The sequence below is a fragment of the Microcebus murinus genome, chromosome 1 (assembly GCF_040939455.1).
Source record: "Microcebus murinus isolate Inina chromosome 1, M.murinus_Inina_mat1.0, whole genome shotgun sequence".
Lineage (NCBI taxonomy): Eukaryota > Metazoa > Chordata > Mammalia > Primates > Cheirogaleidae > Microcebus > Microcebus murinus.
This window is the reverse complement of record NC_134104.1, coordinates 53,412,360-53,436,873: the sequence shown is the minus strand read 5'-3', so window position 1 is coordinate 53,436,873 and position 24,514 is coordinate 53,412,360.

Genomic DNA, 24,514 nt, shown 5'->3' with positions numbered 1-24,514 from the left:
CCCTTGTCTTCTTTTTCTTTTTTTTTTTTTTGAGTCTCATTTTGTTGCCCAGGCTAGAGTGAGTGCCGTGGCGTCAGCCTCGCTCACAGCAACCTCAAACTCCTGGGCTCAAGCGATCCTCCTGTCTCAGCCTCCTGAGTAGCTGGGACTACAGGCATGCACCACCATGCCCAGCTCATTTTTTCTATATATATTAGTTGGCCAATTAATTTCTTTCTATTTATAGTAGAGGCAGGGTCTTGCTCTTGCTCAGGTTGGTTTCGAACTCCTGAGCTCAAATGATCCGCCCGCCTCGGCCTCCCAGAGAGCTGGGATTATAGGGGTGAGCCACCGCGCCCGGCCTCCCTTGTCTTCTTTAGACTTCCTTAATTTTATTTGTTTATTTATTTGTTTGCTTTTTGTTTGAGACCAAGTCTTGCTCTATCACCTGGGCTAGAGTGCAGAGGCACAGTCACAGCTCACTGCAACCTCAAATCCCTGGGCTCATGCAATCCTCCTGTCTCAGTCTCCTGAGTAGCTGGGACTACAGGTGTGTGTCATCATACCTGGCTAATTTTTTTTTTTTTTTGGAGAGAAGAGGTCTCAGGTCTCTGCTATGTTATCCAGGCTGGTCTCAACTCCTGGCTTCAAGTGATTCTGCCTTGGCTTCCCAAAGTGCTAGGATTACAGATGCGAACCACCGTGCCTGGCCCTCTCCTAATTTTAAAGGTATAGAGAAAGGAATGCTGATTGTGGAGTTAAAGGGAACCTTCTTCAAATTCTGGTTTTATCACTTATCAGCTGTGAAAAGTAGGGGGCTCCTTACCTTCTCTCAGCCTGTTTCCTCATCAGTAAAAGAACAATAATGTTTCTTATCAGGCTGGGTTGCTGTTTTGTAAGAGAATGCCTACAAAACTTGCAGAAAACAGATCCTTAACAAATGGTAGCTATTATTGTAATTCTCAGTAGTTCTCAGGAGAATGTGTGGAAAAGGAAGGAGAAACTGTACCAATATAAGGCAGGAACCTTGGAAAGTTATGAAAAGCTGATAGCAGGAACTGAGATAGCACTTTGTCTCATATCTGCAGTAGTAATTTCCTCCAAAACATCCTGACTGTCAAATAAATAATCTTGAGTGTTTTTCCTCATTTAACTCTCCTACTTGAAACCTCTTTACCTCCTTCTGACAATGTCTTAATAGGAAATTCATATCTGTTCATAATCTAAAGCTGTTTTACTTTTTTCAAATTTCCCAGTGCAAAATCTCTGTTCCTGCTCCCTGACACTGAAGTTCTCATTCTTATCCACTTCTAGGCTTTGGTGACTATTGTCCTTTCTACCCTGCTCTGTCCTCTCCACTCACCTCTCCCTGCCCCCACCCGTCCACAGAAGAATTGGAAGCTACCTCTCTTGTTCTCTAAATCCTTATTGTATACACTGCCCTTTGTTGTGATTTAACTTTACATTAGAAGTGTCATTTGTCTTTTCAGTAAGAGTGTTTCCTCAAGGCGGTGATTGTACTGTTATATTTCTTGGTATCCAACCACGATGCTAATATCTATAATTCATGTTCCTTAGAGAATTCCACAAAGGGAGTCTGTGGGTCCAATTACCCCTTTACTGATAATTTTGATAATGCATCTAAGGAATTAGGGCTTTCTTTTCCAAAAACCACATGGGTCTGTGGTTCTCTCAGCTACTGCTGCCTAAAGTACTATTTTCTCCAAGTGATTATTCCACTGTAAATAATTCTATTTTAGGAGCACTTCTTATTGGGCAAGTAGCTTCTAGGTTATATAAGCTAGAAGCTTAGGGAAATTTAGGGATAGCATAATTTCTCTGTTTCAAAGTTTCAGTCACAGGAAAAGACAAGATGCTTAAAGCAATGCTGCAACTCCAATGTAAATTAGTAGTGTTTTCTTTTCTCCTCCTAATCCCACTATGATCTATGGTTCTTTTTTTTTTGAGACAGAGTCTCACTTTGTTGCCCAGGCTAGAGTGAGTGCCGTGGCTTCAGCCTAGCTTATAACAACCTCAAACTCCTGGGCTGAAGCAATCCTCCTGCCTCAGCCTCCCAAGTAGCTGGGACTACAGGCATGCACCACCATTCCCGGCTAATTTTTTCTATATATATATATTAGTTGGCCAATTAATTTTTTTCTATTTATAGTAGAGACAGGGTCTCGCTCTTGTCAGGCTGGTTTCAAACTCCTGACCTTGAGCAATCCACCCGCCTCCGCCTCCCAGAGTGCTAGGATTACAGGCGTGAGCTACAGCAGCTGGCCTGATCTATGGCTCTTAATGACTTTTTAAATAGACTACTATTCACATAACATCCATGAAACACATGGGCTCCTATCCTCGTTTAACTTTGTTGGTTTCAAAAGTTGACTCAAAGGCCAGGCACAATAGCTCTCACCTATAATCCTAGCAGTCTGGGGGGCCCAGGCAGAAGGATAGCTTGAGGTCAGGAGTTGGAGACGAGTCTGAGCAAGAGTGAGACCCCATCTCTAGTAAAAGTAGAAAAAATTAGCCTGGTGTGGTGGTGCACATCCGTACTCCCAGCTACTTGGGAGGCTTAGGAGGATTGCTTGAGCCAAGGAATTTGAGATTGCTATGAGCTAGGCTGACACCACAGCACTCTATCCTGGACAACAGAGTGAGACTCTGTCTCAAAAAAAAAAAAAAAAAATTGACTCAAGTAAAGCCAGGATTCCATTCTTACATTTTATTCTCTTAGTCCCTTTGGACTATGTAGTCAATTAAGCTGTGCTTCCAAGAATGCTAAATACTTATTAACATTATTAATCATTTTTAAAGTACCAGTGGTCTAATCTCCTCTGGGAAATGCTCTGTGCTGGTTTTGAGTGTTTCTCATATCTGGTCTGTTACACAGTCTTTTCCTAGGGCCATATTCTTCAGTTGTGTTGTCAAATGTGCTAAAGCTTTCCTGTTGGGAGAATGACTTTGGGTTTTAGATACAATTTTGCTGCTTCACAAATCACTTGAGACTCAATATCTGGATATGGTTTCCTTTTAGCTGAAATTATTTTAATCATAATTGAGCAGTAAAAATGTTCAGTGACAAGAACTGGATTAAGTCTGAAAATAAGATACACATTAAAAAAAAAAAAAGATATACCATTGCTAATAGCAGCAAACACGCATGTAGTCCTTCACATACATTAACTCATTTGGTACTCACAACCACCCTATGAGACACATACTATTATGACTCCCATTTCACTGATAAGAAAAAGCAAACTCCGAAAAGTTAAGAAATTTATCCTAGGTCTCTCAACTATAAATGTTGGTCCCACAATTCAAATGCCCAGGCACAGTGGACCCAGAGTAATTTCTCTTAAATACTATGCTGCCATAAAGTGAGGATATCTGTGTGTGAGATAAATTGTTGAAGTTAACATACCTCTGCAATTTAGTGTGTACTATACAAAGGTATTAATAATACTGAGGCTATGGGCACCACCCCATGTTTTGAGCAGAGACTTTAAGTAGTTACTCCTCTAGTGGAACTGATTTAATTAAAAATCTCTTTTGTTAATGGTCTTGCCTGTGAAATCATTGCCAATAAACACATTTACATATGCCAGTTGACTGTGTTTGGTATAAATTTCTAGTACTTACACTTAACTAAATGAGGTTGAATAATTATATGACTCCTACCTCTCCTCCACACTCAGCATCAAATTAGCACAAGTCCTTCCAGGTCTCATTTTAATGCTCTAACTCAGGGGATGCAGAGTTTGACGGTTAATTTGTTTATGATGCATCTTTCTGTATTTATTATATTAGTTTAAGAGACTATAATAAGTATAGTAACTTCTTGTTGTTCATTGTCCTTTCTCTAGGGGAAACTTTCAAAAATTATATTGCATTGTTATAATACCATGAAGCCATTTAAAAAGATCAAAGTAGGCCGGGAGAGGTGGCTCACGTCTGTAATCCTAGCACTCTGGGAGGCCGAGGCGGACGGATCGTTTGAGCTCAGGAGTTCGAAACCAACCTGAGCAAGAGCGAGACCCCGTCTCTACTATAAATAGAAACAAATTAATTGGCCAACTAATATATAGAGAAAAAATTAGCCGGGCGTGGTGGCCCATGCCTGTAGTCCCAGCTACTCAGGAGGCTGAGGCAGCAGGATTGCTTAAGCCCAGGAGATTGAGGTTGCTGTGAGCTAGGCTGACGCCACGGCACTCACTCTAGTCTGGGCAACGAAGTGAGACTGTCTCAAAAAAAAAAAAAAAGTAAAAAGATCAAAGTAGGTATATGCTACTAGCTACTACTGCTATTACTTCTACTGTTACCACTACGACCACTAATAACACCTCTACTCCCACTATGGTTATTCTTACTAATAGCAAACACTTGTGGCATTTGGTTTGAGTTAGGCAATGTTCTAAACACTTTACATATATTAATTCATGTAATCTGTAGGTTATTTCTGAAAAGACATGCAAGAAACTGGAAACTGGTTTCTCTGGAAAGGGAGTCTGTGGCTTGGAGTCCAGGAAGTTAGTTTTCACTGTAGCCCTTTATATTTGTTTGAAATGAGCATGCATATTGTATTGAATTTAATGTTAAAGTAATTTTAATGTAATAATAACTTTATTAATGTTAAAATAATACAGAAATAAAAGCTGAATGTAGATAGGTAGAAAATAAATTTATGTAGTAATACATAAATACATTTGTGCCAGGTTACATATTCATTTTCTAAAAAAGGGAAAAATAGTATGGCCAACAAAGAGGTGCAGTTCAAATTTCCCTTCGAGAGGCCAGGTGCGGTGGCTCCCACCTGTAATCCTAGCACTCCGGGAGGCCGAGGGGGGCAGATCATGTGAGCTCAGGAGTTCGAGCCCAGCTCTGAGCAAGAGCGAGACCCCATCTCTACTAAAAATAGAAACAAATTAATTGACCAACTAAAAATATATAGAAAAAATTAGCCGGGCATGGTGGCGCATGCCTGTAGTCCCAGCTACTTGGGAGGCTGAGGCAGGAGGATTGCTTGAGCCCAGGAGTTTGAGGTTGCTGTGAGCTAGGCTGATGCCATGGCACTCTAGCCCAGGCAACAGAGTGAGACTCTGTCTCCAACAACAACAACAAAAATTTCCCTTCAAGAAAAGACAACTTTCCCCCCTTCTCACTCGCATTTGACTAGTCTAAAAAAAAAAAAAAAAACTCACTACTTTACATTCTCACTAACAGTGTACTATTAATAGCTTTCCCCTTACTCTGCATCCTCACCAGCATGTTTTTTTTTTCTTTTTAATAACATCCATTTTAATTGGGGTGAGAGGTTATCTCATTGTGGTTTTAATTAGTGATGTTGAACATTTTTTCACATTTCTGTTGACCATTTACGTGTTTTCTTTTTTCTTTTTTCTTTTTTTTTTTTTTTTTAAATTCTCTTTTTCTTTTTTTTTTTTTTTTCTGTTTTTTTTTTTTCAATTAAATAAATCAGTCACAGAAATAGAATTTTCTTTTTTTTTTGAGACAGAGTCTCACTGTCTTGCCTAGGCTAGAGTGCTGTGGCGTCACAGCAACCTCAAACTCCTAGGCTCAAGTGATCCTCCTGCCTCAGCCTCCCAAGTAGCTGGGACTACAGGCATGCGCCACCATGCATGGCTAATTTTTTTATTTTTTAGTAGAGATGGGGAAGAGGCGGTCTCACTACATTGCTCAGGCTGTTCTCGAACTCCTGGTCTCAAGCGATTCTCTTCTAGGCTTCCCAAAGTGCTGGGATTATAAGAGAGTGAGCTGCTAGGCCTGGTCCATTTGCATGTTTTCTTTTGAGAAATATCTGTGGGGGGAGGGAAGATGAGGAGAGGTTGGTTAATGAATACCAAAATACAGTTTGATAGAAGAAATAAGTTCTAGGTTTGATAGTAAGTACAGTGACAATAGTTAAAAATAATTTATTGCATATTTCAATATAGAAGATTTGGAATTCTCCCAACACAAAGATTTGATAAATGTTTAAGGTGATGGATCTCCTAAATACCCTGATTTGATCATTAAACATTGTATGCATTTATCAAAATATCACATGTACCCCATAAATATATATAATTATTATGTAACAATTAAAAAAAGAAAGAAAGGACTCTGTCCAGCTTCAAAGACAATGGTTAGCTGACAGCCTCCAGCTAGATATTCAAGCTGAGTCATTCTCTTTTCCCAATGACTGAGCTAGGGGGTGGACATTGGTCTGGCCAATTTCTAATCTTTGCTTGAAGCTCCTTACTGGGCTAGGGGAGATTTCTTCAGGTCTGCATAGCAGTCTGACAGCTCCCCCTACTCCATGCTGTTTCTCCCCCACCCCTCCCCCCCTTTTTTTGAGACAGAGTCTCACTCTGTTGTCAGGGCTAGAGTACCAAGGCATCAGCCTAGCTCACAGCAACCTCATACTCCTGGGCTCATGCAATCATTCTGCCTCAGCCTCTCATGTAGCTGGGACTACAGGCATGTGCCACCATGCTTGGCTAACTTTTTTCTATATATATTAGTTGGCCAATTAATTTCTTTCTATTTTTAGTAGACATGGGGTCTCACTCTTGCTCAGGCTGGTCTCAACTCCTGACCTTGATCTATCTGCCCACTAGGCCTCCCAGAGTGCTAGGATTACAGGCGTGAGCCACCTCGCTGGCCCTTCCCTTTTCTTTCACAGATTTTCTTCTCCAATAATCGTTTGTATTTCTAACTTTATCTTACCAGTATTTCCTGCTTCCCAAAGAACTGAACCAGCACATGTATCTATGAGGACAAGAATAAGGACTGGAAGAAGATGTAAGTGATTCTTCCCTTTCTTTAAAATGTGTACTTTATCCTTTTTTCTTTTGCAATTTATATTTCAATCATGCATCTATATAGTTTAAATGCATGCACATAGTTTAACGGCATGTAATAATACCAAGAGCGTTGCTAAGATAAACAGAAGTTCCCAGTCTGTCTGCTCCATTTTTCTTTTCCCAGAGGTTGAGGCTTTCAATGCTTTAAGTTGACTCTTTTGATTTTAGCCTTTATATTGCTAATTAACATGCTTGTATTGCTGCTTCTTGCTTTTTTCATTTTAGACTTTATTGACTTTTTACTATAAAAGATAAAGATTTAGCTCTCCTTTCTCTCCCTGTCTCCACTGTGCACCCTACAAATCATCCAATATTTAAATATCACTGTATATTAGTAAAATCAATATTTAATTATTTATATTATTATGACTATCAAAATGCCATTTACAGCACAACAGTGTAGAAAATTATAATTATTTTTCCTTTCTCACACAATTTTTTGCTTTTCTTGAAGTTGATTTTTATGTTTTATTTTTTTTTTGAGACTGAGTCTCACTTTGTTGCCCAGGCTACAGTGGAGTGCTATGGCATCAGCCTATCTCACAAGCAACCTCAATCTCCTGGGCTCAAGCGATCCTCCTGCCTCAGCCTCCCGAGTAATGGGACTACAGGCATGTGCCATCATGCTCAGCTAATTTTTTGTATATATATTTTTAGTTGGTCAACTAATTTCTTTCTATTTTTAGTAGAGACAGGGGGTCTCCCTCAGGCTGGTTTTGAACTTCTGACCTTGAGCAATCTGGCCTCGGCCTCCCAGAGTGCTAGGATTATGGGCGTGAGCCACCTCATCGGCCTTTATTTTTTCTTAATTGGTGACATTTGTATGCATTTGGGGAGTCAGTATGGAAAAATGGTATTAAGAAAATCTGAGGAGTCAGACTGCCCGGGTTTGAGCCCCAGTGTGCTGCTTCTTCTTCTTTTTTTTAGTTTCCAAATCTTTTATATCCAAACTTGGACTTCTCAGAGTTAGTCACACATTTTCAACTGCCTATCCAAATGCACTCTGCCTATTCTCAGTTTATCTTTTTTTGGTCCTCACTGCCCTTGCCTAAACACAACTATCTGTTGCATTTACAGTTTAATATTTTACAGGCAGATATAGTAATCCACTGTCAGTGGTTCCCTACCTTTTTGACACCAGGGACTGGTTTCATGGAAGACAATTTTTCCATGGATGGGGCTTGGGGGGATGGAACTGAGGTGGTGATGTGAGTGATGGGGAGCAGCTGTAAATACAGATGAAGCTTCACTCACCTCCTTCTGTGTGCCCCTGTCCCCCCACTCCCCCACACCCCTCCCCTTTTCCCAAGTTTCACAGAAGACGATTTTTCTACAGATGAGTGTGGGGGCAGGGAGAATTGGGGGCTGCACAGCAGAGATCTACGGCCTGGTCCCTAACAGGTCATGGCCTGCTACCTGTCCATGGCCCAGGGGTTAGGGCCCAGTGTGCTTCTTACTAGCTGTGTGACCTTGGGCTAGCTAGTTTATCTGCTCTGCTTTCCTTTTCTTATCTGCAAAATAGCTGTAATAAATACACCCATAGCAAAACATTCATATGCAAAGTGCATAGAGGAGTATCTACTGACAGAACAAGTACACCATAAATGTTATATAATTCCTTAATTCAACCTCAAACTTTCATCAGTGTACCGAGTCTCTTAATATGCTCACTCCCTCAACAGGGATTCTGTCGATTTCATCTTTGCAGGTGTCTCCGAGAGTCATGTGACCCCTCCCCCCCAGGAATGTTTGCCTTCTCCTCTTAACCAGAATTTCCTTTTATTTTCATCTTCCTTCCTTTGCTCCTGGTCTCAATCACCTGTTTTCTGAGTTCCATGTCTTTGGTGGTTTATGCCTGTATTTTAATGAAGCATATCTATAGTTAAACTTTATTTAATTTAATTTATTTTTTTGAGACAGTGTCTTTCTTTCTTTCTTTCTTGCCTAGGCTAGAGTGCTGTGGCATCATCATAGCTCACAGCAACCCCAAACTCCTGGGCTCAAGCAGATCCTTCTGCCTCAGCCTCCCCAGTAGCTGGGACTAGAGGCACTCAGCCACCCACCCCAGCTAATTTTTTTTATGTTTTATAGAGAAGTCTTGCTACATTGCTCAGGCTCATCTCCGACTCCTGGCCTCAAGTGATCCTCCTACCTTGGCCTCCCAAAGTGCTAGGATTACAGGCATGGGCCACTGCATCAAGACTGTGATTTTTAAAAAATTTTAAATGATTAAAAAACATTTTAAATATATTTAGTAAAAAAGAATGATGAAGATCTTCATGTGGGTATAAATACATATCTCAAATAAACTTCTTGGCCATTTTGAGATTTGGGCTGATATCATGTTAGACTTGATTTTCATTGTTTTTGTTTTGAATGTGAATGATAAAGAGCCTGTATAAGGACTGTACATACCTACTCCACCTTTTTTGTCATTGCTGTCCTCTCCTTATATTTGAATTATCTTCAATCTGCATTTTCCTTGCAGGAATCTTTTGAAGTCATGTGTTCATTTAGCATATTCACTTAACAAGGCACACACAATCCGCAGAACATTTCGACAAACTGAGAATGCCGCTACTGATCTCATCAACTATTTTGCATATGGACTGAGTGTAGGTACCAAGGACAATCTGAATATTAAATATTAGTATAGCTCCTTTTATTTGTTTATTTTTGTATTTAATTAAATTTGATTTTAATATTTTATTTTTGTTCCTTTTATTTTTGTTTGCTCAAGAAACTGAAATCTAAGTATAGCTCCTTTTTTAAAATTTATTATTATTTATTTATTTATTTATTTTTGAGATAGAGTCTCGCTTTGCTGCCCAGGCTAGAGTGAGTGCCATGGCGTCAGCCTAGCTCACAGCAACCTCACACTCCTGGGCTCAAGCGATCCTGCTGCCTCAGCCTCTGGAGTAGCTGGGACTACAGGCATGTGCCACCATGCCCGGCTAATTTTTTCTCTATATATTAGTTGGCCAATTAATTTCTTTCTATTCATAGTAGAGACGGGGTCTCTAAGTATAGCTCCTTTTAAAAATAAAAATGTAAATAGAAACTTTAACATGTTCTCCCTATACTCCACTGGATTGTTTTGCATACATCTAGGGGCAGACACCTCACCTTGGAGGCAGATGCTCCAGAATATTTTATTCTTTCAGCATACAGTTATGGCGGGTTAAAAAAATAATATCCTTGATGAGTGCATCTTATTATAGTGCCTGTTTTTTATCTTTCTCTTTTAAACTGTTATCATATTCTCCAGACCTATATACCTGATCTGTTTACAATTTATAAAACCTTTGTTTTTCTAGGGTAATTAATACATGTAGTGAGTCTGATGGGACATAAGGCACTATGCTGGTACTATAGAGTGGTGTTGCCTAAAATTTCATATATATTCAAATCACTTGGAGATTTTTAAAAATGTAGATCCTGACTCAGTAAGGCTGGTGTGGGGCCTGTGATTCTGCATCTCTAATAAGCTCCCAAATGATGACAATAATGTTAATCTATGAGGCACACTTTGAGTTGCAAAGCTGGGTCCAAAGATGTGCACAAGCTAGTCTTCACACTTAAGGGATTTATACTATAGCGAGGGATGAGCATGGACAAAAACACCCCAGATTTACATAATTTTTTATAGCATTTTTTTCCATTTGTTTGAGACAGGATCTCCCTCTGTTGCCCAGGCTGGCATACAGTGGTGTCATCATAGATCACTGCGACCTTGAACTATTGGGCTCAATCAATCCTCCTGCCTCAGCCTCCAGATAAGCCAGCACTACAGGCACTTGCCACGACACCTGGCTAATTTTTAAATATCTTGTAGAGACAATGTCTTGCTATATTGCCCAGGCTGGTCTCAAACTCCTGGCCTCAAACGATCCTCCCCTCCCAGACTCCTAAAGTGCTAGGATTACAGGCATGAACCACCAGCCTGGCCATTTATGTAATTGTAAGAGAGCTTTCCTTTCTTTAGTGTCTCTATGGTCCTATTCTTCTCAAGGCTACCAAATTTTACCAATTCTCTTGGGCAGTTGCAACATGTGCCATGATTTCAAAGCTCATCTGTACTCCCTGAGTATACTCTTCCTTAGACCTTTGCCCTTTGAGAATTAATAGATTAATCTATTGCTTTAAAACATGTTAATGTCTACTAATGTCTAATCCGTTTCAGGTATTATATTGAAATTTGTATCAGGGGTCATCTGACAATGCAAACCAAAGAGTGTCTCTAGTAGGAGAAAGTATAAGGACTGGGCACACGCTGGAAAGTGGGTAGCAAGTTAGTCTTGAGAGGTGGGACTAATCTACCGTATAGTTCCATGATTAAATATCCAGGTGCTGTATACACAACACAGTCCCTGAAAGTAAACAGTTCCTGAATAAGCAGGACTGTGGGCTTCACACACACACACACACACACACACACACACACACACACACACATACACACATACACACACACACTTCAAGAATAGAGTCCTGTTAGCCTTGAAATGGACTCATGAAAGGATTAATCATCAATGATAAATGTTCATTGTCCCCAAAGAGCTGAATGTGTTGTGCTATTTTGAGCAAATCCCATTCATCACTGTTGACCCATAATAGCTATCCATCTATTATGCTGACTGGTAAGGATCTGCACCCAAGGAGGTCAGCTTTATGACTCGCTTGGCTCCAGATTACCATAGTGGCTGTCATACCTGTCACTATCACCAAGGAGCCTTCTCTTCACCATAATTGCCAACACACACAGACTCGCCTCTTTTTCATTCTAAAGCAGAAGAGAGAAATATTGTATAGTGGCATAGTTCTTCCTATCTAGGTCTTCCTGTCAAAATTTAACTGAACAATTAAAACATAGGCTTTCAAGCCTAATCAATTATCGAACATTGATTGAGTACCAACTTCGTAAACATACTCTATCTGACCTCTTGGAGAATCAAAGATGCGTCATAGCTGGTTCCCATCTGCACAGAGTTTGAATTCCACTTGTTCTGGTAGTATTTTCGAAAGCCTTTGAAAAGTTCACTATGAGTGATTAATCAAGTATTATTAACTTTTCTGTTTCAGTACCTAGGAAAAGTGTCTGGCATACAGTGAGGACCAAAATGTGTACTGAGGAATGACTATTAAACAATGAAATTAAGCAACAGTTTAAGCAATAATGAAGAGCTCTCACAAAACTAATTTCAAAATGAACTATGCAGAGAATGATACAGGAACAATGTTTCTCAAGCTGGGTTCACAGGTCTGTTTCAAGAATATTCTTTGTTTGTTTGTTTGTTTTTTGTTTTGTTTTTGAGACAGAGTCTTACTTTGTTGCCCAGGCTAGAATGAGTGCCGTGGCGTCAGCCTAGCTCACAGCAACCTCAAACTCCTGGGCTCAAGCAATCCTCCTACCTCAGCCTCCCGAGTAGCTGGGACTACAGGCATGCACCACCATGCCTGGATAATTTTTTATAAATGTATTAGTTGGCCAATGAATTTCTTTTGATTTATAGTAGAGATGGGGTCTCGCTCTTGCTCAGGCTGGTTTCGAACTCCTGACCTCGAGCGATCCACCTGCCTCGGCCTCCCAGAGTGCTAGGATTATAGGCATGAGCCAGCGCGCCCGGCCTTAAGAATATTTTTGATTTTATAAATGTATGAGATTCATACATTTGAAGAATTTATATCTGGTTTCATGTCTGTATGTATTTAGCCAACAGTATAATTAAAATGATTTAAGTCAATATTATAGATCCTTGGAAATACCTTCCTTTTAATAGAAGATTATTCAATGTCGTGTATGGATCCCATTTGAATTCTATTTCAAACAAATTGCAAAATATTTAAAAATTATAATAGAATAAGGGAAATTTAAATAATTACCAAATAGTAATCTTAAAATTATTCTTCTTAGTTTTAGGTGTAATTGTTTTCTTTTAAAAGTAATTCTTATCTTTTAAAAATCCGAGTCCAGATAGCTGTGCATGAGATTATATGAGGTCTGAAATTTTCTCTGAAGTAATCCAGGGAGTGGGTTGGTAGTACGTGGAGGTGTAAATTGTGATAGGCAGAATAGTGACTCCCCAAAGATGTCCATGTCCTGATCCCCAGGAATTAAGATAGCAGATAGAATTAAGGTTGCTAATCAGCTGACCTCAAAATTAGGAGATTATCCAGATTATCCAAGTGAGCACAATGTAATCACAAGGGGCCTTATCCATGGAAGAAGGAGGCAGAGTCAGAATCACAGTGATGCAATGTGAGAAAGACTTGACTGGCTGTTGTTGGCTTTGAAGACGGAAGAAAGCCACAATCCGAGGAATGTGGACTATCTCTAGAATCTGGAATAGGTAAGAACATGGATCCATCTCTTAAGCTTCAAAGAAGGAACTAAGAACTGCTAACACCTTGATTTTAGCCCAGAGAGACCCATTTTGGATTTCTGACTTCCAGAACTGTAAGATGGTAAACTGTGTTGCTGTATGGCCAGCATAACTCTGATACCAAATTTAGAGTATTTCCTTCTATTACCAGTCTGCTTAGGGTTTTAATTTTTGTTTTTTAATTATGAATGATTGCTGAGTTTTGTCAACTGTTTTTCCTGTATCCAATGAAATCATAATTTTATCCTTTTTTTTTTGTCATTTTGATTATCAAGGGTTAAACCTTGCTTGCATTCCTGGGATGACCTCAATTTGGTCATGATATATTGTCCTTTTTTTTTTTTTTGAGACAGAGTCTCACTTTGTTGCCCAGGCTAGAGTGAGTGCCGTGGCATCAGCCCAGCTCACAGCAACCTCAAACTCCTGGGCTCAAGCGATCCTCCTGCCTCAGCCTCCCGAGTAGCTGGGACTACAGGCATGCACCACCATGCCCGGCTCATTTTTTCTATATATATTAGTTGGCCAATTAATTTCTTTCTCTTTATAGTAGAGACGGGGTCTCGCTCTTGCTCAGGCTGGTTTGAACTCCTGATGTCGAGCAATCCTCCTGCCTCGGCCTCCCAGAGTGCTAGGATTACAGGCGTGAGCCACCACGTCCGGCCAATATATTGTCCATTTGATATATTGCCAATTTTGCTTTGCTTGTATTTTAAGAATTTTTGTATCTATGTTTATGAGAGATAATGGTCAGTAACTTTATTTTCTTCCAATGCCTTTGGTCAGGTTTTGGTATCAGAGTTATGCTTGCTTCATAAAATGAGTTGAAACATATTCCATCTTCCTCTATTTTTCTGGAATAGTTTATATAAGATTAGTATTATATCTTTATTAAATATTTGCTAGAAATCCCCAGTGAAACCAACTTGGCATAGAGTATTTTTGTAGAAATGTCTTTTATTTCTGGTACAAATTTAATTTCTTTCTTTCTTTCTTTCTTTCTTTCTTTCTTTCTTTCTTTCTTTCTTTCTTTCTTTCTTTCTTTCTTTCTTTCTTTCTTTTTTTGAGACAGAGTCTTACTTTGTTGCTCAGGCTAGAGTGAGTGCCGTGGCGTCAGCCTAGCTCACAGCAACCTCAATCTCCTGGGCTCAAGTGATCCTCCTGCCTCAGCCTCCCAATTAGCTGGGACTACAGGCATGCACCACCATGCCCGGCTAATTTTTTCTGTATATATTAGTTGGCCAATTTTTTCTATTTTTAGTAGAGACGGGGTCTCGCTCAGGCTGGTTTCGATCTCCTGACCTCGAGCAATCCGCCCTCATTGGCCTCCCAGAGTGCTAGGATTACAGACGTGAGCCACCACGCCTGGCCACAAATTTAATTTCTTTTTTAAAAAATTTTATTTTTTTGAGACAGAGTTGTGCTGTGTCACCCAGGCTGGAGTGCAGTGGCATAATCACAGCTCACTGCAGCCTCCAACTTCTAGCCTTGAGTGATCCTCCTGGCTCAGCCTCACAAATAGCTGGGATTACAGGCACATACCACCACACCTACTAATTAAAAACATTTTTTTTTGGCCAGGCGCAGTGGCTCACACCTGTAATCCTAGCACTCGAGGAGGCTGAGGTGGGAGGATCACTCGAGGTCAGGAGTTCGAAACCAGCCTGAGCAAGAGCGAGACCCCGTCTCTACTAAAAGTAGAAAGAAATTAATTGGCCAACTAAAAATATATAGAAAAAATTAGCCAGGCATGGTGGTGAATGCATGTAGTCCCAGCTACTCAGGAGGCTGAGGCGGAGGATTTCTTGAGCCCAAGAGTTTGAGGTTGCTGTGAGCTAGGCTGTCGCCATGGCACTCACTCTAGCCCAGGCAACAGAGTGAGACTCTGTCTCAAAAAAAACCAAAAACATTTTTTTTTTTTTTTTTTGTAGAGACAGAGTCTCATTATGTTGCCCAGGCTGGTCTCCTGGTCATAAGAGATCCTTCCACCTCAGTTTTGCACAGTGGGAAGATTATAAACATGAGCCACTGTACATGGCCTAATTTCTTTAATATATAAGAAATCATTACAGTTTTATATTTATTTCTGTGCCAGTTTTATGAAGTTGTGTTTTTCAATGTATTTGGACATTTTATTAATATATATGTTGTTAAATTTCTTCATATATTTATTGGTACAAATTACATTTTTTCATTATTTGATATACATGTAGACCCTCTTTTTATTTATTATATTGCTAGTATGCATTTTCTTCCCTTTCTTCTTAATCAGTCTTTCTAAGGATTTATCTATTTCATTACTCTTTCCAAAGATCCAACATTTATCCTGGTTACTTTTCTTTATTGTCTATTTAATATTTTACTTATTTCTAATTTGAGTATAATTTGCTTTCCCTTCCCTAACCTCTTAAGATAGAAACTTAGTCAATTTCAAAATTTTCTTTCCTAAAGATTTAAAGCTTTGATTTTTTCCCCCCTAAGCATTCCTCAGCTGCATCTTATAAATTTTGTTGTATTTTCATTATCTTTTATCTTAGAACAGTGGTCCCCAATCTTTTTGGCACCAGGGATTGGTTTCACGGAAGACAATATTTCCACGGACTGAAGAGCAGGGTAGGGATATGGTTTTGGGATGATTCGAGGGCATTGCATATATTGTACACCTTATTTCTATTATTATTACATTGTTAAATATAATGACATAATCATACAACTCACCATAATGCAGAATCAGCCCTGAGCTGTTTTCCTGCAACTAGATGATCCCATCTGTAGGTGATGGAAGATAGTGACACCTGAAGTATGTGCTTGTGTCCAGTCTACTGTGTAATCTTGTTTTGGTTGCTCTCACTGCAGAAAACTCTGCTTCACAAAGATAGAATGAAAGCAGGCTTTTCAATGCTTTTGTGGTAATCTTGGGATATTCTGCCTTGACTTTAATCCAGAACATATGGAGATTTGAGGTTGTCTCAAACACAAGACTACTGTCATTTGCAATCTTAAGCAGTTAATCTCCTTCTAGCCCAGACAATGTCGATTCCCTGGCTTATTCACAGATGGGTCGAAGACCCATTCCTTCCCAGTGCAGGGGTCTTTTGTGGTTGGGAAGTAATGCTCAAACTCCTTTTTTTTTTTTTTTTTGAGATAGAGTCTCACTCTGTTGCCCAAGCTAGAGTGCAGTGGCGTCAGCCTAGCTCACAGCAACCTCAAACTCCTGGGCTCAAGCAATCCTCCTGCCTCAGCCTCCCGAGTAGCTGGGACTACAGGCATGCACCACCATGCCTGGTTAATTTTTTTCTATATATTTTTAGTTGGCCAATTAATTTCTTTCTATTTTTAGTAGAGACAGGTCTTGCTCTTGCTCAGGTTGGTTTCGAACTCCTGACCTTGAGCAATCCTCCCGCCTCGGCCTCCCAGAGTGCTAGGATTACAGGCGTGAGCCACGGCGCCTGGCCCTCAAACTCTTTTGAATGCTGAGATAGGTGATCATGCACCAACTGGGAGAAAGAAGGCCCTGGCTCAGTCTCTTTCAAAATCTCTGCGAATGTTTGAAACATCAAAATTTCCAATGTTCACTTGTTGCCCCCATAATTCCAGTTTGGCTTTGAATGCAGCCACTTTATCTGCCGACTTGAACACAGTTGTCATTCTCCCCTGAAGTGACAGATTGAGTTCATCGAGCAGGTTGAATATGTCACACAAGTAAGCAAGTTGTTCAACCCATTCTATGCCACTGAAATGTGCTGCCAGGGCTGTTTTACTAAAAGAAATCTCTGGAGTGGCTCTTACAACTCAAAAATGCTGGCCAGTGATCTACCTTTAGAAAGTCATCTCACTTCCGTGTATAAGAGAAGACATGTGTGCTCTGTGTCCATGTCCTCACAGAGCTGCACCGACAGACATTAGTTAAGGGCATAACAATTTTAATCACATGCTGTAAAAAGTTGTTTTGTTCAGGTGACATTTTTTGGCTAGCCAGCATTTCTCTATGAATGGCAGAGTACATAGAGACACATTCAGAAGCGACCTCCTTGATCCAAGTAGTGGAACCAGAAAGCTGGTCTCAAACTCCTGACCTCAAGTGATCCTCCTGCCTCAGCCTCCCAGAATGCTAGGATTACAGGTGTGAGCCACTGCACCCAGCCTTAACAGTAATTTTCAAAAGGAAGCAGTCAAGTAGCTACTGGTTTAGGTTTAAAGTGGCAAGAGGATTAGTTTAATGTTTTTACAATTTTGAAATTCCTCAGTCAAATAGGTTCATGTAAATAAGAGATAACCAGAAACATCAAATTGCGTGTGTGTGTGTGTGTGTGTGTGTGTGTGAGAGAGAGAGAGAGACGACAAAGAGAGAGACAGAGAGAGAGAGACTGCTTCTGAAATATAAACGGGTAAAAAAATATCCCCAAAGCACCTCGTTTCTAGGTTAAGAAAGTATTTTTTTTTTTTTTTTTGAGACAGAGTCTCGCTTGTTGCCCAGGCTAGAGTGAGTGCCGTGGTATCAGCCTAGCTCACAGCAACCTCAAACTCCTGGGCTCAAGCAATCCTTCTGCCTCAGCCTCCCAAGTAGCTGGGACTACAGGCATGCACCACCATGCCCAGCTAATTTATATATATATATATATATATATATATATATATATTAGTTGGCCAATTAATTTCTTTCTATTTATAGTAGAGACGGGGTCTTGCTCTTGCTCAGGCTGGTTTCGAACTCCTGACCTCGAGCAATCCGCCCACCTCGGCCTCCCAGAGTGCTAGGATTACAGGCTTGAGCCACCGCGCCCGGCCAAGAAAGTATTTTTTTAAACGACTGGATTTGTACAAATGTTTGGCTTTTGTCTCCTCCTGGTCACTATAGAATATTAACAGGCATATAAGAGTCATAGCAATCACTATCAATCTTTTTGGCTTGATTAGTTCTTTCTTAAGGCATAAAGCCAAACCTGACACTAGGTACTGCTTTATCTTGACAGGTATATTCCACTTTGAGGTGAAATGCAAAAGGTTTACAGCAGTCCCTAACCATTTTGGCACCAGGTTTTCATGAAGACAATTTTTACGAGGACTGGGGGCAGGGAAGATGATTTCAGGATGATTCAAGAGCATTACATTTATTGTGCACTTTATTTCTATTATTATCACATTGTAATATATAATTAAATAATCACACAACTCACCACAGGTTGGGGACCCCTGGCTTATAATGTAAAAGTTTTATGATACATCATCCCAAGCATGCTGGCTGCTTGCCACTCCAGAGAATTTTAGGGATGAGGAGTGGCTGATCTAAAATTATGGCTAAAGAAATTATACCCTAGATTTTTCAGCATCCGATAATCATGGACACAAGTTTGTTTATAACAAAGTCCGTGATTTGAGAAGTATCCTTTAAGATGCAGATGTTTATCAGAAAATTAAAAAAGAAAGAGAATTTAAAAAAAGGAAAAAAGATAATATATATTTTTAAAAAAAGAGAAGTATCCTTGAAATTTCTTCTCATTTTTATGATCAGCCATTTATCCATTTCATTATTCTTTTTGGAGCAAATATGTTGAAATTCTGATTTAACTTTTGCATAAAGACTGATCTTGAGTATTCAAATGGATGGGCCCTCTGTTATGGGGATAAACTATGCCACATAGTCAATGAAAATAGAACTAACCTAGAAAGCAATTTTGACCTAAGATTTCATTTTTTAACAGCGTTTTTTTTGTTGTTGTTGTTTGTTTTTTTGGTTTTTTTTTTTAATGTAATAATTCAGTCCTGGGCTATGGGGATGAGTCAGAAAAGGCTGGGGATTGAGGGAGCAATTTTTTTTTTTTTTTTTTTTGAGACAGAGTCTCACTTTGTTGCCCAGGCTAGAGTGAGTGCTGTGGCGTCAGCCTAGCTCACAGCAACCTCACACTCCTGGGTTCAAGCGATCCTTCTGCCTCAGCCTCCCGAGTAGCTGGGACTACAGGCATGCACCACCATGCCCGGCTAATTTTTTCTATATATATTAGTTAGCCAATTAATTTCTTTCTATTTATAGTAGAGACGGGGTCTCGCTCTTGTCAGGCTGGTTTCGAACTCCTGACCTCGAGCAATCTGCCCACCTCAGCCTCCCAGAGTGCTAGGATTACAGGCGCGAGCCACCACGCCCGGCCAAGGGAGCAATTTTATACTAAATAAATTCTGCAGTATCCAGGGCAGATCAATTTTTACAAGAACTTCTGAAAACTCAGATCATGTTTATCAATAGACAGATATGTAATGAGCATATCCTTTCTGCCTAACACTGTGTCAAATGCCATGGGAATATATAAAAATATCTATAAGAAAAATAGAGGACCTATAATCATGCTGAAGAAACAATAAAATTGTTAAGAACAATTAAATGCTAAATTTTTGTTGTAATAAACAAAGTGTAAATTCAATAAAGAGAGACTCCAGATTGGAACAATTGATGTAGTTTCACCAAAAGAAATGGGGGAATCGACTGAAGGCTTATTAACCTCGATTCTATCCTGAGTAGGATGACTACAAGGTAAAACAAACCGCCAGATTTGTTGGCAGAAATCATTTAGACACTCTAAGGAGTGATCTAAGTAGGGTCAGCCTAAGCCTTGCAGGCATAGACCAATACGGTTACAGGATAAATTTCAAGAAGATAAAATTTCTATTTTTTTTTTTCAGTGCAAAATCTGCATTTTATTAAAGACATTTGGGAAGATCCATTCAAAAATACATTGTGCTCAGTAAAAATTAACCATTTCATGCTGATAATGAAGGTTATCACGGAGTAGATATTTGTGTAATATTTACAGCAACAATAAAAATTTCTATTTTATTAGGATAAAAGAGAAGAGGTGTTCAGCACATTAAATTCTGGTCTGTGATAAGCTATCGTATTACTTTTCTATTGCTGCATAACAAATTACTACAAATTTAGCACCTTAAAATAGCACATATTCATTAGCCCATAGTTCCTCTGTGCTAGGATTACAGATGTGAACTGTCCGGCCGGGTGGCCCCATAGTTCCTCTGTGTCAGGAGCCTGGACACAGCTTAACTGGGTCCTCTGCTCCAGGGTTTCAAACAGCTGCAGGCAACATCTTGGCCGAGCCACAGTCTTATCTGGAGGCTCACCTAGGGAAGAATCTGCTGCCCAGCTCGTTTAGGTTGTTGGCAGAATTCTGATCCTTGCAGCTATATGACTGAGGTCCCAACATTTTATTAGCTGTTGGCTGGAGGCCACACTTAGATCCTAGAGGCCACCTATAATTTCCTGCTGCATGAACCTTCTATAGGCAGTCATAGAATGTCAGTTTGCTTCTGAAAGTCCAGTAAGTCTTGACCTTGGTCTTCTAAGAGTCATATATATGATCTTTACATATATACACACATACACACACACATATACAAACACACACACACACACACATATATATACACGCACACATCCCTTAGGTCTGCTAAATTATAGATGATAGATAAATAGATAGATGGAGTAACTTAATCATGGGAGTAGCATCCCATCACTGTTGGCATATTCTATTAAAACTAAGTCATAGGTTCTACCTGCATTAAAAGGAGGGGAGATTAGCTCATTAGGTATCACCTTAGGGCTGTGTCTACCTAGCTACTAAACACTATATCGTTCTATCATATTTTTTTGTACTAGTTAAGAACTCAGCACTTTAGTTGGTGATCTTAAATAATCTTTCTCCTTACTAGAGAAGACAATTCTCCCTGTCTCTCACAATTCTGTATCTCTTCTGAGCAAGGGCCTTGACATCTTTGTTCTGTTTGCACAGTTGTCTCCATAGCTAATGTCTCCTTCTAAGTCAGATGATTGATTTGTTTGCTGACCAGAGTGGTAAGGATAATTTTTTCCTTCCTGGGAAACACTAGGCAGGTTTTCTAGCATTCTCCCTATAAGATTGAGAGTTTCCTAAACTAAGGGTTCTTCAGCTGTGACACAATTCCACTGTGTATGCAGCATCCACTGGAGTCCACATCCTTATCGCCACATGGGACTTGGGAACAAGGGAAATCAATAAGAACATGAAGCTTATGTTGCCTGCTGTGCCCTGAGTAATTAAGTCTTTTGTCTCTGACCCAGTAGTCTCATGTCTTCTGCCAGCATATGTAAAATTGTGGGCAGGCTAATGCATTAGCTTCAAGCAGAGTAAAATTTCAGACCTTTCACAATTCTTGACACTCAGTTTTCCTCTATGTAATTTAAGAGATTAGGGTGAGATGATTTGTAAGGTTTCTTTCATGTTAATCTTTGATATTCTAATGTGCTAATTGACTCTGTCATGTTCATAATTGTCATAGAAGAACTCAACCATTTTTGTGCTTGACCTCCTTAAAGGATTATTAACTAAACACTCCACAATATTCTGGCAATAGTTAAGATTATTTAAAATCACCTTTTGTAAATGAGGAAATGAAAATTATTTTAATTTTAATTTAATTTGCAATATAATGCATTAGCCATTTGCTAAATAAATCTGTTAACGTACTGATTGGACTGGAAGTCGTGTGTTTATCTCTCAGCTCATGTTTTTATTGTAGTTTTTTGTGCTTTTTTTTTTAAGAGACTGGATCTCACTCGGTTGCCCAGGTTGGAGTATAGTAGAGTAATCATAGCTCACTGCAACTTCAAACCCCTGAGCTGAAGCAATCCTCTTTCCTTAGCCTCCTGAATAGCTAGGACTACGGGTGTGTGTCATCATGCCTACCTAATTTTCTTCTAATTATTTTTTTGTAGAGAAGGAGTCTCACTATTGTCCAGGCTGGTCTCAAACTCCTGGCTTCAAGTGATCCTCCTGCCTTGGCCTCAAATGCTGGGATTATAAGTGTGAGCCTTTGACCCTGGCCTGTATTTCTTTAAGTTGTGTTTATATATAAGTGGTTGAAATATCCCACATCCTGTATTTTATTTAAACTTTTCCTATCTCATTTTAAAACATTATATTTTCTATTGTGAATTAAAATTTATTAATTGATATTTTTTGTTTTATGAATAAATGAAGTGATTTGACAGGAGACAGAATTACAGTCAATGGGTTGGGGAGCCTGAGAGGGCATCTGAAACTAACTTACAGGGCAGCAAAGTGCACAGATGTGACAAGTAGCATTTCCATGAAGTTAGCAAAAGGTCACAAAACTGCAGGAGAGCCTGATTTTGCTAATTTACTATTTTCTTCAGCTATAACTGCCATTAAAAAACTCAAAAATAGGGCCGGGCACAGTGGCTCACTAGCACTCTAGGAGGCCGAGGCAGGCAGATTGCTCAAGGTCAGGAGTTTGAAACTAGCCTGAGCAAGAGCGAGAGCCCGTCTCTACTATAAATAGAAAGAAATTAATTGGCCAACTAAAAATATATACATAAAAAATTAGCTGGGCATGGTGGCGCATGCCTGTAGTTCCAGCTACTTGGGAGCCTGAGGGAGAAGGATTGCTTGAGCCCAGGAGATTGAGGTTGCTGTGAGCTAGGCTGATGCCATGGCACTTTAGCCCAGGCAACGAAGTGAGAGTCTGTCTCAAAAAAAAAAAAAAAGAAACTAAAAAATAATTTTATTGCATATGTAGAATTTATTGAGATTTCAGAAATAGCTAATAAATATTTTTCACAGAAAATTATATTTGGCTTAATCCTTTAAAATGAAAACTTCAACATAGAAAAAAACTTAACATTCTAATATCAGAATTTGTGCCGCTTGTAAGCATTGTGTGTGTGGATGTGTGTGTGTGTGTGCAATTCAAGTAAAACTAAAGTGAAAAGGTGCCTCTGCCTCCACCTGTGGGGATAGGTTTTGGGCAAAATGTCATTTATTTGGATCTACCCTTTTGCCTCTTTTCTCAGCCTTATAGGACATGATGATGATGAAGGTGATTGATGATGACAACAATAGCCACAACTGAGTGAAACAATAGCCACAACTTCAGCTGAAATTTATTGAGTCTCTAATGTGGATCAGGCATTGTTCTATGTGCTTTACTCATGTTTTATTCAAGTCTTAAACCAGTTTATGGGTTGAGTTTTACTATTAAACCCACTTTTGACTCCATAAAGAGATTATGTAACTTGTCCAAGTTCAAACCATTTTTAAGTAGGGTCAGAACATTATCCTAAGCCTAAATAAATGACATGTCAGTGCACTGGGAATTTTTTTTTTTTCCAGTTAATAGCCACACAAGAGAAAGAGAGAAAAATCAATCACTCAGGAATCCAATTAGGAAAAATGAAACTAATTTAGATTTTGATAAATCTATCAAATGTTCCACTCATAATTAATTTAGCATGATGAGCAAAATAAGAAAAAGATCATCAGTTAAAAGAAAGATGGAGTTGAACAGAGAGTGACAGAGACCAGGAGCCAGAAGATTCTTTTGGGGCCCCAAGGAGTCCTGCATCTCAGCCTCTCTGGCTCTGTCAGATCAGGCTTAGCATCATTTAACACCTGGCAGGTTTTTTTTTCTTTTTTCATGATGTAAAGCCCTCTCTTAACTACACATTCCTCTTCACACACCACCCTATTTCTCTGCTCCCATTGCCAGACAAAATACTCCAAAGCACTACCTATGCTTAATATCTCTGGTTTCCTTAGCTTCAATAGATATCTTTGGTTCTTATCTTACTATGCCTCTCAACATCATCTAACAAAGTTGATTATCTTTTCCTTCACAAAACATTCTTCCCTTTTCGCAACATCACACTTGTCTGATTGGCCTGCTTTCTCACAGGCCTCTCTTTCCCAGTCTCTTTTCCTGGCTTCTGCAGGAACAAATTCGAAGCAAGTTTGTTGTCTTTATCTCTATCCCTAGCCTGTGGCCTGTGAGGGTACTCAGTAAATATTTTCTGGATGTGTGAATGAATGAATGGATGGATGGATGGATGGATGGATAGATAAATAAGTTAATGAACCATTGCAGTGTTATAGAAGCCCACAGGAGGCAGAGTTTAACCTTGCTTGCAGCAGTCAGAAATTTTTCTGGAGAAAGTAAAAATTGACCTGTCTTGAGAGATGAATCAAGACTTGTCTAGTGAAAAAAATAAGGTGTTCATTTCCATAAATGAACATTCTTAGAGAATTAGCTTATAGTGTACCATATACAGGAAACTATGGGAAAAGGTACTATTTCAAAAGGAGAAAGTAAGCTGAGAAAGAGAACAATATGAGCTTCAGGAGATCCGGCACAGATGAGAGGGAAAGGGAACCCTATGGAAGATGGATAAGAGAGGCTGCATCGCTGGCCAGGAACAGGCCTAGAGATGAGCAGTCCAGATTGGAT